The sequence below is a fragment of the Lolium rigidum genome, chromosome 7 (assembly GCF_022539505.1).
Source record: "Lolium rigidum isolate FL_2022 chromosome 7, APGP_CSIRO_Lrig_0.1, whole genome shotgun sequence".
Taxonomy (NCBI): Eukaryota; Viridiplantae; Streptophyta; class Magnoliopsida; order Poales; family Poaceae; genus Lolium; species Lolium rigidum.
In genome coordinates, this window is record NC_061514.1 from 178,813,440 (window position 1) to 178,827,997 (window position 14,558).

General features: G+C 46.4%; 1 long non-coding RNA gene across 1 annotated transcript; it reads right to left on the reverse strand.

The window, feature by feature from the left end:
* Positions 1–6,742: 6,742 nt before the first annotated feature.
* LOC124670667 lies at positions 6,743–7,537 on the reverse strand. Its single transcript, XR_006992621.1, has 3 exons — positions 7,487–7,537; positions 7,285–7,393; positions 6,743–6,792 (listed from the first exon to the last, which is right to left on the reverse strand). It is a non-coding gene; the product is annotated as an uncharacterized LOC124670667 (long non-coding RNA).
* Between the last annotated feature and the right edge of the window lie 7,021 nt (positions 7,538–14,558).

Genomic DNA, 14,558 nt, shown 5'->3' on the forward strand with positions numbered 1-14,558 from the left:
TCAAAAAATGAAGAAAAAAATTACTACAAGCCTATATTATGTAAAGCAAGTAAGTTGTGTCAACAAGCTAATACCTAATGAAATTATGTAAGGCAATATCTATGATGAACTACAATGTGAAAATAGTACAAAGATTCTATTTAAGTGAATGTTTTATAGATGGTGTGACCTATACAAGTGCAAACGATCTACAGTAGTAGAATTAAAACAACCACAAAATAACATGATGTGATCTACAGAAGTGCAAACAAAATGCTCTGATTCTGCTACTTGCAATCAAGTATATGCTTTCAGTATGTAATTTCAAGAAAATTCTAAAATATTATATGTATTAGAGTCTTGATGGTCTCCAGTTAGTACTAGTATTAACATATTTGGCAAGAATGCAATTTGTATAACTTATGAGATAAATAAGACTAGCGCAATCAGGTTATGCCAAAAAAGGTGCATCATGGAGGCATTATGTGACGCCCCAAAACCGGTACCATGAGGATCCCAGCGAATCCGCCGAAATCCGCACGATATCGATTTTAGGAGACGCACCACCAAGCGCCTCGTGCACGCCGAAGCATGCACGCGATGCGGGTGGAATCAATCACGAGAGGCAACATTACAACAGGATTTACGATAGAACCCACAAGATACATATATATTACAACAACGACTCCATCGAGTCAAGATACAAATATACAATACAAAGATCCAAATCATACAGAAGATCGAATACGTCCGAGTACGGACAAGATACGAATTGGACTAAGAGTCCTGAAGATAACCAATGGCGTCCATAACCCTGCCCAGGCCAAGCCGGAAGGGTAACCTTGCTAACGTCGTCTTCTTCGAACATATCTTCATACCTGCCCGGTTATATCCCGTAGAAGCAGCAATAAGTACGGGTTCGTACTTAACAAGACTTCAAGACGTATAAGCATTCGTCAACCGATCGTCCTTTGTACTTGAGGCACGCAGGGGACTTAGAGGACGCAAGAGAAACGTCATAGGCAATATGGTGGGGTTAAGCGGCAGCGCGCAAGCACTAAAAACCTATAGAGACACTCTACAACATTCGTCTAATCAGAGAAGGTGAGAGAGCGCATAACTAACAGTTCTATACTCTGCAAACATAACACAGCCGATGCATTCCCCCCTCGCAAGGAAGTACTTACAAGGGCACTCACACGGTTGTCAAGTTTTAACCAGTTATTATTTAAGTTGTTCTATCTTACTATGCAAGTTATTAGTATTGAAACAACAGGTGTAAGTTGTCTATGGTCGAGTCATACAGCTCCAAGTCGTCCATAACCGCGGACACGGCTTATCGATAAGATTGTAACCCTGCAGGGGTGCCCAAATGTGCCCACACGCACGATCAACCCACTTGCGACAGGTGGATATAACGACTCGCACTCTCCTTCACGACAACAATGTCCAGGAAGCCACCTAACTAAGTTGAACCCGTATCAGAGTCCGGCCGTATCTCCGAAGCGGACTTAGCTGTTGCGCCAGCGTACTAGGTGGTTTAAACACACACTGGGGCGATAAACCACTTCGCAGCGGCTCCGCGACCTATACGTGCATACCAGAAACAAGGGATACAAGGCACCCAGGGGCTTCCCAAAGATAAAGAAGTAACAGTCGGCATGCACGCAACAACAAATGGTAAAACATTGCAAACTAGTTGTGGCCACTCGGACAAAGCCGTAGATTCCGGCAGTGGTCGAGGGAGACCCGAAGCATACCCACGTGTGGTTAGAGCGCTCGGCCTCGGAACGGATAACGAGAACTCGGGTCCTAAGCTTTAAAGAAACACAAGTGAGCCGTCACAAAACGATCGACCGACCCACCGATGCCTCCGCTAACAACTATTAACAAGTAACCATGATACCCTCAACAGATATAACCATAAACCATGTGTCATGTTCCCCAACTGATAACCCGATAAGATAGCGGTAACAGTAACGAGATATAAACAGCACTAGCATGCACTACGACTCGCAAGGCAGACCCGATAACCAAACAATAGCTGTAGGAGGTTGGTGGAGGCAATACGGGCTGCTTGAGGTAACAAGTGAAAAGGACACGTGACAAGAACGCAACTTAAGGATAGCATGAGGGAGAAGGCAAAATAAAATAGGTAAGCGACTTCTGCAGGGGCAGGAGTATAAGGGAAATGCTTGCCTGTTAAAGCTTGCCGATGGACATCCGGAGAACTTGGCGTATCGCACTGCACCACTTCGCGATCCTATCCGGGAAGAAGCAAATGCTACAACAAACATCGGATGCAAAGCTTATAACTACTGGAAGAAGAATCGGCATGCTCAAGATGATATGCATGACATGGCAAAGATGATGCGATGCAACTTATCCAAATTAATCGGAATCGGAGTCCCGGTCAAAACAAATTAGGTTGGAGTTGCATTTTCTACCGACAAAGTTTAAGGGTGGATGCATGGCATAACATGGCAGGGGTGCGCTACTTCAAAGTTAAACGGAGCGGGGAATTCTTATCCGATAATTCCAAAATACTCCGCGTATATGTTAGGTGAACATGCATAACTATCATCGGACGACATGATGCGAGATGCAAGCGGATGAATAGATGGCATATTGTTGTTCCTTGCATTTCGCTGATAGATTTTCATATAAAATACTTTGCATTCCGACAAATGGTTTGAGAGATATGAATTTTGCAAAATATAACATTTTCTCGCAAAAACAAAATAGATACAAAGGAGCAGGGAACGAACTGGGCTGAACCTGCGCTGTCTGGGCCGGACATAATCTGCGTCGGCGACAGGAACTTCGGGCCGTGCGGGCGATGGACTGTGATGGAGGATCTGGGCTAGGCCCATCAGCAGCGCCAGATCTGGTTCAAGGATCAGAGACAAAAAGTTTGGCTTAATTAGGTGAACATGCATAACTATCATCGGACGACATGATGCGAGATGCAAGCAGATGAATAGATGGCATATTGTTGTTCCTTGCATTTCGCTGATAGATTTTCATATAAAATACTTTGCATTCCGACAAATGGTTTGAGAGATATGAATTTTGCAAAATATAACATTTTCTGCAAAAACAAAATAGATACAAAGGAGCAGGGAACGAACTGGGCTGAACCTGCGCTGTCTGGGCCGGATATAATCTGCATAGGCGACAGCAACTTCGGGCCGTGCGGGCGATGGACTGTGATGGAGGATCTGGGCTAGGCCCATCAGCAGCGCCGGATCTGGTTCAAGGATCAGAGACAAAAAGTTTGGCTTAATTAGCCAGAAGTGGGAATTGAACTCACAGTCTCCACAAACAGAACATAGGAACGAACCATCTGGCTACGATTGCTGATGTTGATACTGGGAAGGCTCCTCGTCAAAAGAAGTGTCTCTCCCCGCGGGATCTGATCCAATCTGATCCAAAAGAAGAAAAAGGTTGGGTTTAATTGGCCAACGTGAGGATTTGATCCAGGGATCTCAGGTTAAGGGACAAGCGAGATTACCACTAAGCTGCAGCTTGCCATATTGATAGGAGGAAGGCACGGAACAATAAGAAACAAGCAGAGGCGAAGCTCGGGCAGACACGACCATGGCGGAGGACCCTGGTCGGAGAAGAACTTGATGGCTGCGGACGAAACAACACGAGCGCGAGGCGTCGGGGGTGCGCCTGGACACGAGGAAGCCGGCGGTGTACTCGGTTTGACCGGAGGAGGACTAGGGCGCCCGAATCGTCGCCGGAGCATGGCGGCCATGGAGGAGAAACGGCAACCTTGCGCTCGATTTACGGGGTATTGACTCGATTCCTTGCACCACGACGTAGAGCTCGTCGAGGCGGATCCGCCGGTGCCCTCGTAACGGCGGGGGATGGTGTGTAGCGGCGATGCCATGGCGAGGTGGAGGCGGTACGATGAGGTCTTTCGCCTTGGTTTGCTCACGAGAGAAGAGGAAAACGAGGGGAAAAGAGAGAGGCGGCGGCGAGTGGGAGGAAGAGGAGGAGGGCTAGGGTTTACATGAGGGATCGATCCGGGTTGGTTAAAAGGGGAGGGTGGTTGGCCTTGGATGCTCGGTGGGGTGAGATGAACCTCGCTCACGCTCTCGCGTGCTTGGGTGGAGAAGACGACAACCGGGGAAAGGTGGAGGAGCCTCTCCATCCAGACGAAGGGGTACGGGCTTGAGAGGGGTTGGGCTAGACCGGTGGTGGCTAAAGAAAAAGAGAGAGGGAGTTGGGCCAGGGAGGAAGAGAGGCCCGAGTCAGGAGTTTTCCTTTTCTTATTTTGATTTAAAAACTGTTTTGAACATATTTGAAAAACCAAACAGAACAAGTCAAGATTTATTTTGAAGTTTGAAAATATTTAAAATATTTTATTTTGTTTCGATTTTAGGGTTTTGTTAGAATGAAAAAACGAAGGAGGTTTTATATAGAAACCATATATGAGAGGGGAAACCAAATAGTTTTTAACTTAAAATAATTTTCATTTGATAAAATCTTGTGGATGAGATAATGCATGATGCCATGATTATGCACAAAAGAAAAGGAACAAACAAATCTAATATGGGGTTTTTTTTCTGGGTCGCTACAATCGACACCACTAACAAGGAATCTCGCCCCGAGATTCCACGTCAACCTAAGGGGGAGTTGGTTAAACTATCGGGTCTTCATGCACCGTGTATATCGTCGCGACACCACTAACAAGAGTTGTTGCTCCGATGTTGGTGATGCGTTGCTGTTGACATCCTCCGAAGAACGAACCTAATAGGTGAGGGGCAAAGATCGTCCAACCCACGTTGAAACCTAAGACTCGGAGAAACTCGGATAAAAGAGAGAACTCAAAACTCGAATAGATAAGAGGAGAAAGAATATAGATAAGGAGAAAAATCAGAGCTAATCAGAACTATCCAACGAGTTTTAGAAAATAGTTTGGACTCTCTAAACTCAACGACCGTTGGCAAGGTTATCCTAAGGGATGGACTGGTGGGGTGCCGTCAACCTGATGCTCTGATACCAACTTGTGACGCCCCAGAACCGGTACCATGAGGATCCCAGCGAATCCGCCGAAATCCGCACGATATCGATTTTAGGAGACGCACCACCAAGCGCCTCGTGCACGCCGAAGCATGCACGCGATGCGGGTGGAATCAATCACGAGAGGCAACATTACAACAGGATTTACGATAGAACCCACAAGATACATATATATTACAACAACGACTCCATCGAGTCAAGATACAAATATACAATACAAAGATCCAAATCATACAGAAGATCGAATACGTCCGAGTACGGACAAGATACGAATTGGACTAAGAGTCCTGAAGATAACCGATGGCGTCCATAACCCCGCCCAGTGCCAAGCCGAAGGGTAACCTTGCTAACGTCGTCTTCTTCGAACATATCTTCATACCGCCCGGTTATATCCCGTAGAAGCAGCAATAAGTACGGGTTCGTACTTAACAAGACTTCAAGACGTATAAGCATTCGTCAACCAGTCGTCCTTTGTACTTGAGGCACGCAGGGGACTTAGAGGACGCAAGAGAAACTTCATAGGCAATATGGTGGGGTTAAGCGGCAGCGCGCAAGCACTAAAAACCTATAGAGACACTCTACAACATTCGTCTAATCAGAGAAGGTGAGAGAGCGCATAACTAACGGTTCTATACTCGCAAACATAACACGACCGATGCATTCCCCCTCGCAAGGAAGTACTTACAAGGGCACTCACACGGTTGTCAAGTTTTAACCAGCTATTATTTAAGTTGTTCTATCTTACTATGCAAGTTATTAGTATTGAAACAACAGGTGTAAGTTGTCTATGGTCGAGTCATACAGCTCCAAGTCGTCCATAACCGCGGACACGGCTTATCGATAAGATTGTAACCTGCAGGGGTGCCCAAATGTGCCCACACGCACGATCAACCCACCGGCGACAGTGGATATAACGACTCGCACTCTCCTTCACGACAACAATGTCCAGGAAGCCACCTAACTAAGTTGAACCCGTATCGAGTCCCGCCGTATCTCCGAAGCGGACCTAGCTGTTTGCGACAGCCGTACTAGGTGGTTTAAACACACATCGGGGCGATAAACCACTTCGCAGCGGCTCCGCGACCTATACGTGCATACCGAAACAAGGGATACAAGGCACCTGTGGGCTTCCCAAAGATAAAGAAGTAACAGTCGGCATGCACGCAACAACAAATGGTAAAACATTGCAAACTAGTTGTGGCCACCGGACAAAGCCGTAGATTCCGGCAGTGGTCGAGGGAGACCCGTAAGCATACCCACGTGTGGTTAGAGCGCTCGGCCTCGGAACGGATAACGTGAACTCGGGTCCTAAGCTTTAAAGAAACACAAGTGAGCCGTCACAAAACGATCAGCTGACCCACCGATGCCTCCGCTAACAACTATTAACAAGTAACCATGATACCCTCAACAGATATAACCATAAACCATGTGTCATGTTCCCCAACTGATAACCCGATAAGATAGCGGTAACAGTAACGAGATATAAACAAGCACTAGCATGCACTACGACTCGCAAGGCGTACCCGATAACCAAACAATAGCCGTAGGAGGTTGGTGGAGGCAATACGGCCGCTTGAGGTAACAAGTGAAAAGGACACGTGACAAGAACGCAACTTAAGGATAGCATGAGGGAGAAGGCAAAATAAAATAGGTAAGCGACTTCACAGGGGCAGGAGTATAAGGGAAATGCTTGCCTGTTAAAGCTTGCCGATGGACATCCGGAGAACTTGGCGTATCGCACTGCACCACTTCGCGATCCTATCCGGGAAGAAGCAAATGCTACAACAAACATCGGATGCAAAGCTTATAACTACGGAAGAAGAATCGGCATGCTCAAGATGATATGCATGACATGGCAAAGATGATGCGATGCAACTTATCCAAATTAATCGGAATCGGAGTCCCGGTCAAAACAAATTAGGTTGGAGTTGCATTTTCTACCGACAAAGTTTAAGGGTGGATGCATGGCATAACATGGCAGGGGTGCGCTACTTCAAAGTTAAACGGAGCGGGGAATTCTTATCCGATAATTCCAAAATACTCCGCGTATATGTTAGGTGAACATGCATAACTATCATCGGACGACATGATGCGAGATGCAAGCAGATGAATAGATGGCATATTGTTGTTCCTTGCATTTCGCTGATAGATTTTCATATAAAATACTTTGCATTCCGACAAATGGTTTGAGAGATATGAATTTTGCAAAATATAACATTTTCTGCAAAAACAAAATAGATACAAAGGAGCAGGGAACGAACTGGGCTGAACCTGCGCTGTCTGGGCCGGATATAATCTGCATAGGCGACAGCAACTTCGGGCCGTGCGGGCGATGGACTGTGATGGAGGATCTGGGCTAGGCCCATCAGCAGCGCCGGATCTGGTTCAAGGATCAGAGACAAAAAGTTTGGCTTAATTAGCCAGAAGTGGGAATTGAACTCACAGTCTCCACAAACAGAACATAGGAACGAACCATCTGGCTACGGTTGCTGATGTTGATTCTGGGAAGGCTCCTCGTCAAAAGAAGTGTCTCTCCCCGCGGGATCTGATCCAATCTGATCCAAAAGAAGAAAAAGGTTGGGTTTAATTGGCCAACGTGAGGATTTGATCCAGGGATCTCAGGTTAAGGGACAAGCGAGATTACCACTAAGCTGCAGCTTGCCATATTGACAGGAGGAAGGCACGGAACAATAAGAAACAAGCAGAGGCGAAGCTCGGGCAGACACGACCATGGCGGAGGACCCTGGTCGGAGAAGAACTTGATGGCTGCGGACGAAACAACACGAGCGCGAGGCGTCGGGGGTGCGCCTGGACACGAGGAAGCCGGAGGTGTGCTCGGTTTCACCGGAGGAGGACGAGGGCGCCCCGAATCGTCGCCGGAGCATGGCGGCCATGGAGGAGAAACGGCAACCTTGCGCTCGATTTACGGGGTATTGACTCGATTCCTTGCACCACGACGTAGAGCTCGTCGAGGCGGATCCGCCGGTGCCCTCAGAACGGCGGGGGATGGTGTGTAGCGGCGATGCCATGGCGAGGTGGAGGCGGTACAGTGAGGTCTTTCGCCTTGGTTTGCTCACAGAGAAGAGGAAAACGAGGGGGAAAAGAGAGGGGCGGCGGCAGGTGGGAGGAAGAGGAGGAGGGCTAGGGTTTACATGAGGGATCGATCTGGGTTGGTTAAAAGGGGAGGGTGGTTGGCCTTGGATGCTCGGTGGGGTGAGATGAACCTGCTCACGCTCTCTGCGTGCTTGGGTGGAGAAGACGACAACCAGGGAAAGGTGGAGGAGCCTCTCCATCCAGCGAAGGGGTACGGGCTTGAGAGGGGTTGGGCTAGACCGGTGGTGGCTAAAGAAAAAGAGAGAGGGAGTTGGGCCAGGGAGGAAGAGAGGCCCAGGTCAGGAGTTTTCCTTTTTCTTATTTTGATTTAAAAACTGTTTTGAACATATTTGAAAAACCAAACAGAACAAGTCAAGATTTATTTTGAAGTTTGAAAATATTTAAAATATTTTATTTTGTTTCGATTTTAGGGTTTTGTTAGAATGAAAAAACGAAGGAGGTTTTATATAGAAACCATATATGAGAGGGGAAACCAAATAGTTTTTAACTTAAAATAATTTTCATTTGATAAAATCTTGTGGATGAGATAATGCATGATGCCATGATTATGCACAAAAGAAAAGGAACAAACAAATCTAATATGGGGTTTTTTTTCTGGGTCGCTACACATTATCTCAATAAGCAATGCGGCAAAGCACTTGAACATGCATCAGGTTAATTTTCCATGCCATACAGTGGCGGAGGACCCATTCTAGCAAGGTATGGCTCGTGCCATAGCTAGCTTTGGCTGTGCATACTACTACAAATGTTATCTTAACCAATTTTCTGGCTAGAACGTGGCCACAACATTTTATTTTAATCAACTTCCTTGCTAGAACAGGTGTGAAAGGTTAGTTTTATGTCCTGACGATTCATTATAAGTTATTTTTTTATATTTTGCATCAGACTTTTTCTTGTAAGATATTAACTCCGCCATAGCAAAAAAATTGTTCGTCCTCCGCCACTGATGCCATATATACATCTCACAAATGCATATGAACATAACAAGGACAAAATCAAATGTAGAGGAAGAGGTTGTAGGGAAGTATTGTTATGCTACTACAAAGTTATATTTTTTAGCATACTAGAAACGGTTATAGAACTGAGCAAGCATTCAGACGAGTAAAGCATGAAGCACAACAAGGTACTGTTGTGACTTACCATTGCTTTGTATATTCGAGAATTCAATGTGGCAGCTTGTAGGAGTGAATTTGTAGAAATAAAATTTGACTTTGCTCCTAGATTTCTGTTAGGACTAGAGCTCTTTAAAAGAGTGGTTTGCAAATTTGAATTAATATTTTCTTTTTCATTCCTCTTCTTAAGCACTGCGAGTAAAAGTGCACTTTCAGCAAGACAAGTTAGCAAAATAAACCTTACAAGACAGGAAGCATATGACCGTAATTACCTGTTGGTTTCCCATCCGTTGGCTAAATTTAGCCATCTGTTGTTGGAACTTTGCCATCATATTTTTTTTTCAAATTCGAGCCTTGATCTTCGCTCCTCTTCCACCATTTTTTCTCTTGCATCACGCTCTTCTTGCAACCTCACCTCAAGTTGCTCTCTCTCAGAGCGCTCGAAGTCAATACTCTGCTGCATGTTTGCACGCTCAACTTCTAATTGTTCTTCTAATTCGCTAACATGCTGGCTGAGCTTGGAGTTTCGCTGTAGGGTTTCAACTGCAACACGAGCTTGGTCCTCAATCCGCATCCGAAACCTTTCGGAACCAGTTTTGGGCTTGGCCATGTACCCGTAGCCACGAGGCTGCGATGACTTGCATTGAACCGTGTCTTTATATGCGATCGAAAAACATTGTTTCACTGCTCAGTTGATAGTGGACCTTTTGTTTCAGTTTCTTTGTTCTGCACCGCTTCACGTGCTTTGTCCCAAGAACGAAATGAACAATTATAGTTACGACAGCGTGGGGCAGCGCGGCAACGGACTGGAGGGCAGGGCGGCGGCCATCCCCGACAATACCCGGCGGCCATTCCCGGCGTGGGGCAGCACGGGGCAGCGCGGGGTGGGCGGCGGCATAGCGGCGATGTGGGGCAGCGCGGCAACGGCTGCGCTGGTGGCAGGCGGTAGCGGCGGCGCTGAAATGCGTGGTTGGTTCTACGATGAGAGGGGATTGGAAGAAAATGGGGATTGGAAGAACCTGAGACTGAGAGTTTTTACTCCTGGACGGCGGTGGTGGATTGACGCCGTGACAGAAACATAATGGCACCTTCACTTTGAGGCTACTATAGGTTATAGTGTTGCCTTGAAATATGATTGTCGATGGGAGATGGTACAGTCGATCTATGTCGGTTCAGATGGGCGATGCAACGGTCGATCTATGCCATTCCAGATATAACGGTATGTATCGAGAAGCAGCTGTACATACACAAGGGGTCATCGTGCTGATCATAGAACCAAAATCAAATGCCGCCACATACGGCGACACTTTCCAACTTGGAAAACCCTAGGTGTACTTGACGCAGGGTAATGGAGGTGATGTCGGGGGGGGGGGGCTAGGCTCATTGAAAGAAACATAATGGCACCCTCACTTTGAGGCTACTAGGTCATAGTATGGCCTTGAAATATGATTGTAGATGGGCGATGGTATGATCGATCTATGTCAGTCCAGATGGGCGATGCGACGGTCCATCTATGCCATTCCAGATATAACGGTTTGTGTCGAGAAGCAGTTGTGCATGCAAAAGGGGTCGTCGTGTTGATCATAGAACCAAAATCAAATGCCGCTACATATGTCGACACTTTCCAACTTGGAAACCCTAGGTATTTGATGCAGGGTAATGGAGGTGATGTGGGGGAGGGGGCTACGCTCATTGACAGAAACATAATGGCACCTTCACTTTGAGGCTACTAGAGGTCATAGTGTTGCCTTCAAATATGATTGTAGATGGGAGATGGTACCGTCGATCTATGTCAGTCCAGATGGGCGATGTGACGGTCGATCTATGCCATTCGTGAGGAATTGGAGCATCTGCGGCTTGTGGTTGTACTGGCCTGCAGTTTGCTGTCGCCGGATCACCGCCGGTGCTAGCTGTCTGGCCATTGCCGGCCCGCACCTGCTGCCTACAGCTTGGTGGTGTGGGGCATGTCCTCCTGGGCTTTCGGCTGGATGGTTGCCAATCGCCAGATCGAGTCGCTCCGGCGGTCTGGCTGCTACCTCCGCCGCCCAGTCACCGGTGGCAAGTCGGCCGTCGGCAGGTCGGAAGCAGCCCTTTCCTAACCTACGGCCATGGACGTTGTGTACTAGCAGTGGAACAGGAAACAACGAAGTAGCAGGAGGCACGCATGCGATGAACTGAATCGGAGCAAACCAGTTGTTCTCGTATCGATTGGGCCTGTCTTATTGGGCTTTACACATTGAGGCATAGACATAATTTGTTTTCTCACTCCTGGGTTGGGCGCGCCATGGCCCAGTTTTGCCCTAACATAGGTCCGCTAGTGGCTACGACCTACATCGCGACAGCTACCATTGGCGCGGGAGAGAGGAGGAGTCGACGGCGACACGGAGAGAGGAGAAGCGTTGTGCGGGGGAATGCGGGAGAGAGAGGAGAAGAAGGGCGACTGCGTTGGAGAGAGGGGATTCCACCAGACCACTGTCCACGTCGACCAAAACCGCCTGCAAAACAACCAATCCTGCGTTAGGGGGTAATTTGAATGGTATTAGATACTTAGGGGGTCATATGCCCCAGTTAGTAGTTAGGGGGGGTAGCGTCCCGAACGTGATAGTTAGGGGGGGGTATTTGGACTTCTGTTAAAAAAATCTTTATTACACTTTGGGCTGAAACGCTGGGTCAAATTAGACATTAAAAAAAAAACAAAAGTGCCAACGACAACTCCTCCCGTCCTTCGTCTTTGATGCCGTGGCCGTCCTTCCCTCGTCTTGCAGCGCCGCCGCTAGGGTTCTTCAACAGCGGTGCGTCCTCCTCATCCCGAAAGGCAAAGTGAGGCCCCGCGTGCAATTTCATCAGTCTGGGACGGATTTCGTTATTCCCTGCGTTCTACTCAACGAATTTGATTTGGCGTGCATCCATGATTGTTGGAATATTTTATATATATTACCATGGATACGTAATTTGTTGCAATATGCAAATAATTATTGCAACGAAATGGTTTTGAGGCAAAACACTAGTATTACAACAAATTAGTATTTTGTTGCAATACAAGGTATTTTTTGCAACAATGTGAATACTTAGCGCAACATGGGGAAATGTTGCAATATCTTTTCAAATATTACCACAATGTTATGCTTTTGTTGCATTAGCTAGGCTCTATTGCAACAAGGTGGCAACTTTATGCAACAAAGCGCAATTGTCGCAATGGGACCAACATATTACAACGCCGCTATGTTTTGTTGCAATACACGCCCTCTTTTGCAACAAAAAATGTGACTACCGCGACAAAACTAAATTGTGGCAATACGTGGAGGCTGTTACCACGAATGGGGGTTTCGTGACAATATTGCGTTCTATTGCAACGAAAGTTGTCCGTTGCAATAGACCGGATTTCCTGTAGTGAGTGCCTCTCTATGTAGTGCTTCTTGGCACCATGGATATGTGATCATGTGTACAAAAAATAATAACAAGTGGAGAAAATTCGATGACATAATTAAATTTACAAGATAAGACCATTAAATGGATGAATAGCACTTGTTTTTCGTTTCATCTAGAAAATCATGACCACACACGCCTGGATCATGACGAAAGTCACGACAACTGCTGTTCTTTTTTGACTTCCCATAGAAGAACTCGATGAAGTTGTCGATCCTAGTAGGCGCATCAGGCCAGCACTGTATAGTCTCACGCGATAACCATATAAGGTGAAGTCATTTAGGATGAAGCTACTGACAATCATGTAATATGAATCCACTAAAGATTTACGCCATTGGAGATGAAGCCGTTTGAGATTAAACCATTGAAGATTACGTTATTAAAGATGAAGTATTGAACATAAATCCACCGGAGGTGCATCGGTTCAATGTTATATAAATCTATTGATAACCATAGAATATGAATCCACTGATAACCATAAAATATGAATCTGAATCCACTGACCCAGAAGTGCATCAGGTGAGCATTTATATAACCATAGAAGATAAATCCATTGAAAACCATAGAAGATGAAACCACTGACCCGGAAGTGCATCGGATCACTGATACGTCCATTTTGCATCACTATTTTATATCATAATTTGCTGTTATTCATTGATATATTTCATATTTGGAGATGATACTTATGTTATTTCATATATTTTGCATGTTTCATGATTATTGGAGGATCGCGCACCGGAGTCAGGATTCTGTCTGGAAAAAGCGCCGTCGGAATGCAATATTTCGGAAGATCAACACTTGACGGAAATTATATGAAAAATCCTATTTTTCCGGAAGACGAAGGGAGCCAGAAGGGGGAGCCGAGGAGGGCCGCCATGGGCCCACCTCATAGGCCAGCGCGGGCCAAGGCCTGGCCGCGCCGCCTTGTGAGGAGGGGGCCCACAACCCCCTCTGGCCTCCTCTCCATCGCGTACATCTTCGTCCCGAAAACCTAAGCTCCGGAGGATAGTCGAAAAGAGTCACAGCCGCCTCTGCGGGGCGGAAAACACCAGAGAGAAAAGAGCTCTCCGGCAGGCTGAAATCCGCCGGGAAATTCCCTCCGGAGGGGGAAATCGACGCCATCGTCACCGTCATCGAGCTGGACATCATCTCCATCGTCATCGCCATCATCTCCATCATCATCACCGCCATCTCCACCGCTGCACCTCGTCACCGCTGTAACAATTAGGGTTGGATCTTGATTGTTTGATAGGGGAATCTCTCCCGGTATTGATTTCTACTTGTTATTGATGCTATTGAGTGAAACCGTTGAACCAAGGTTTATGTTCAGATTGTTATTCATCATCATATCACCTCTGATCATGTTGCATTTGATGTCTCGTGAGTAGTTCGTTTAGTTCTTGAGGACATGGGTGAAGTCTAAATGTTAGTAGTGAATTATGTTGGTTAGTATTCAATGTTATGATATTCAAGTTGTGGTGTTATTTGATGACCCACAAGTATAGGGGGTGTATCGTAGTATCTTCGATAAGTAAGAATGTCGATCCCAACGAGGAGCAGAAGGTGTTGACAAGCAGTTTCGATGAAGGATTCACTGTAAATGCTCACAGACAAGTATTCGTGGGGTTTTGATGTAACGGATGAATAAAGTACGAGTAAGTAAAGTGCGAGAGTAACAATTGCAGCGAGTGGCCCAATCCTTTTTAGCACAAAGGACAAGCCGGTTTGTTTACTTATAATGACCAAACGTTCTCGAGGACACACGGGATTTTAGTCTAGTGCTTTCGCTACATACGGCTAATTAATCTTCATTGTTTTGATAAGTGTTGTGTGGGTGAACCTATGCTAATGTACCGCCCTTCCTAGGACTAATACATACTTGTGATTATACCC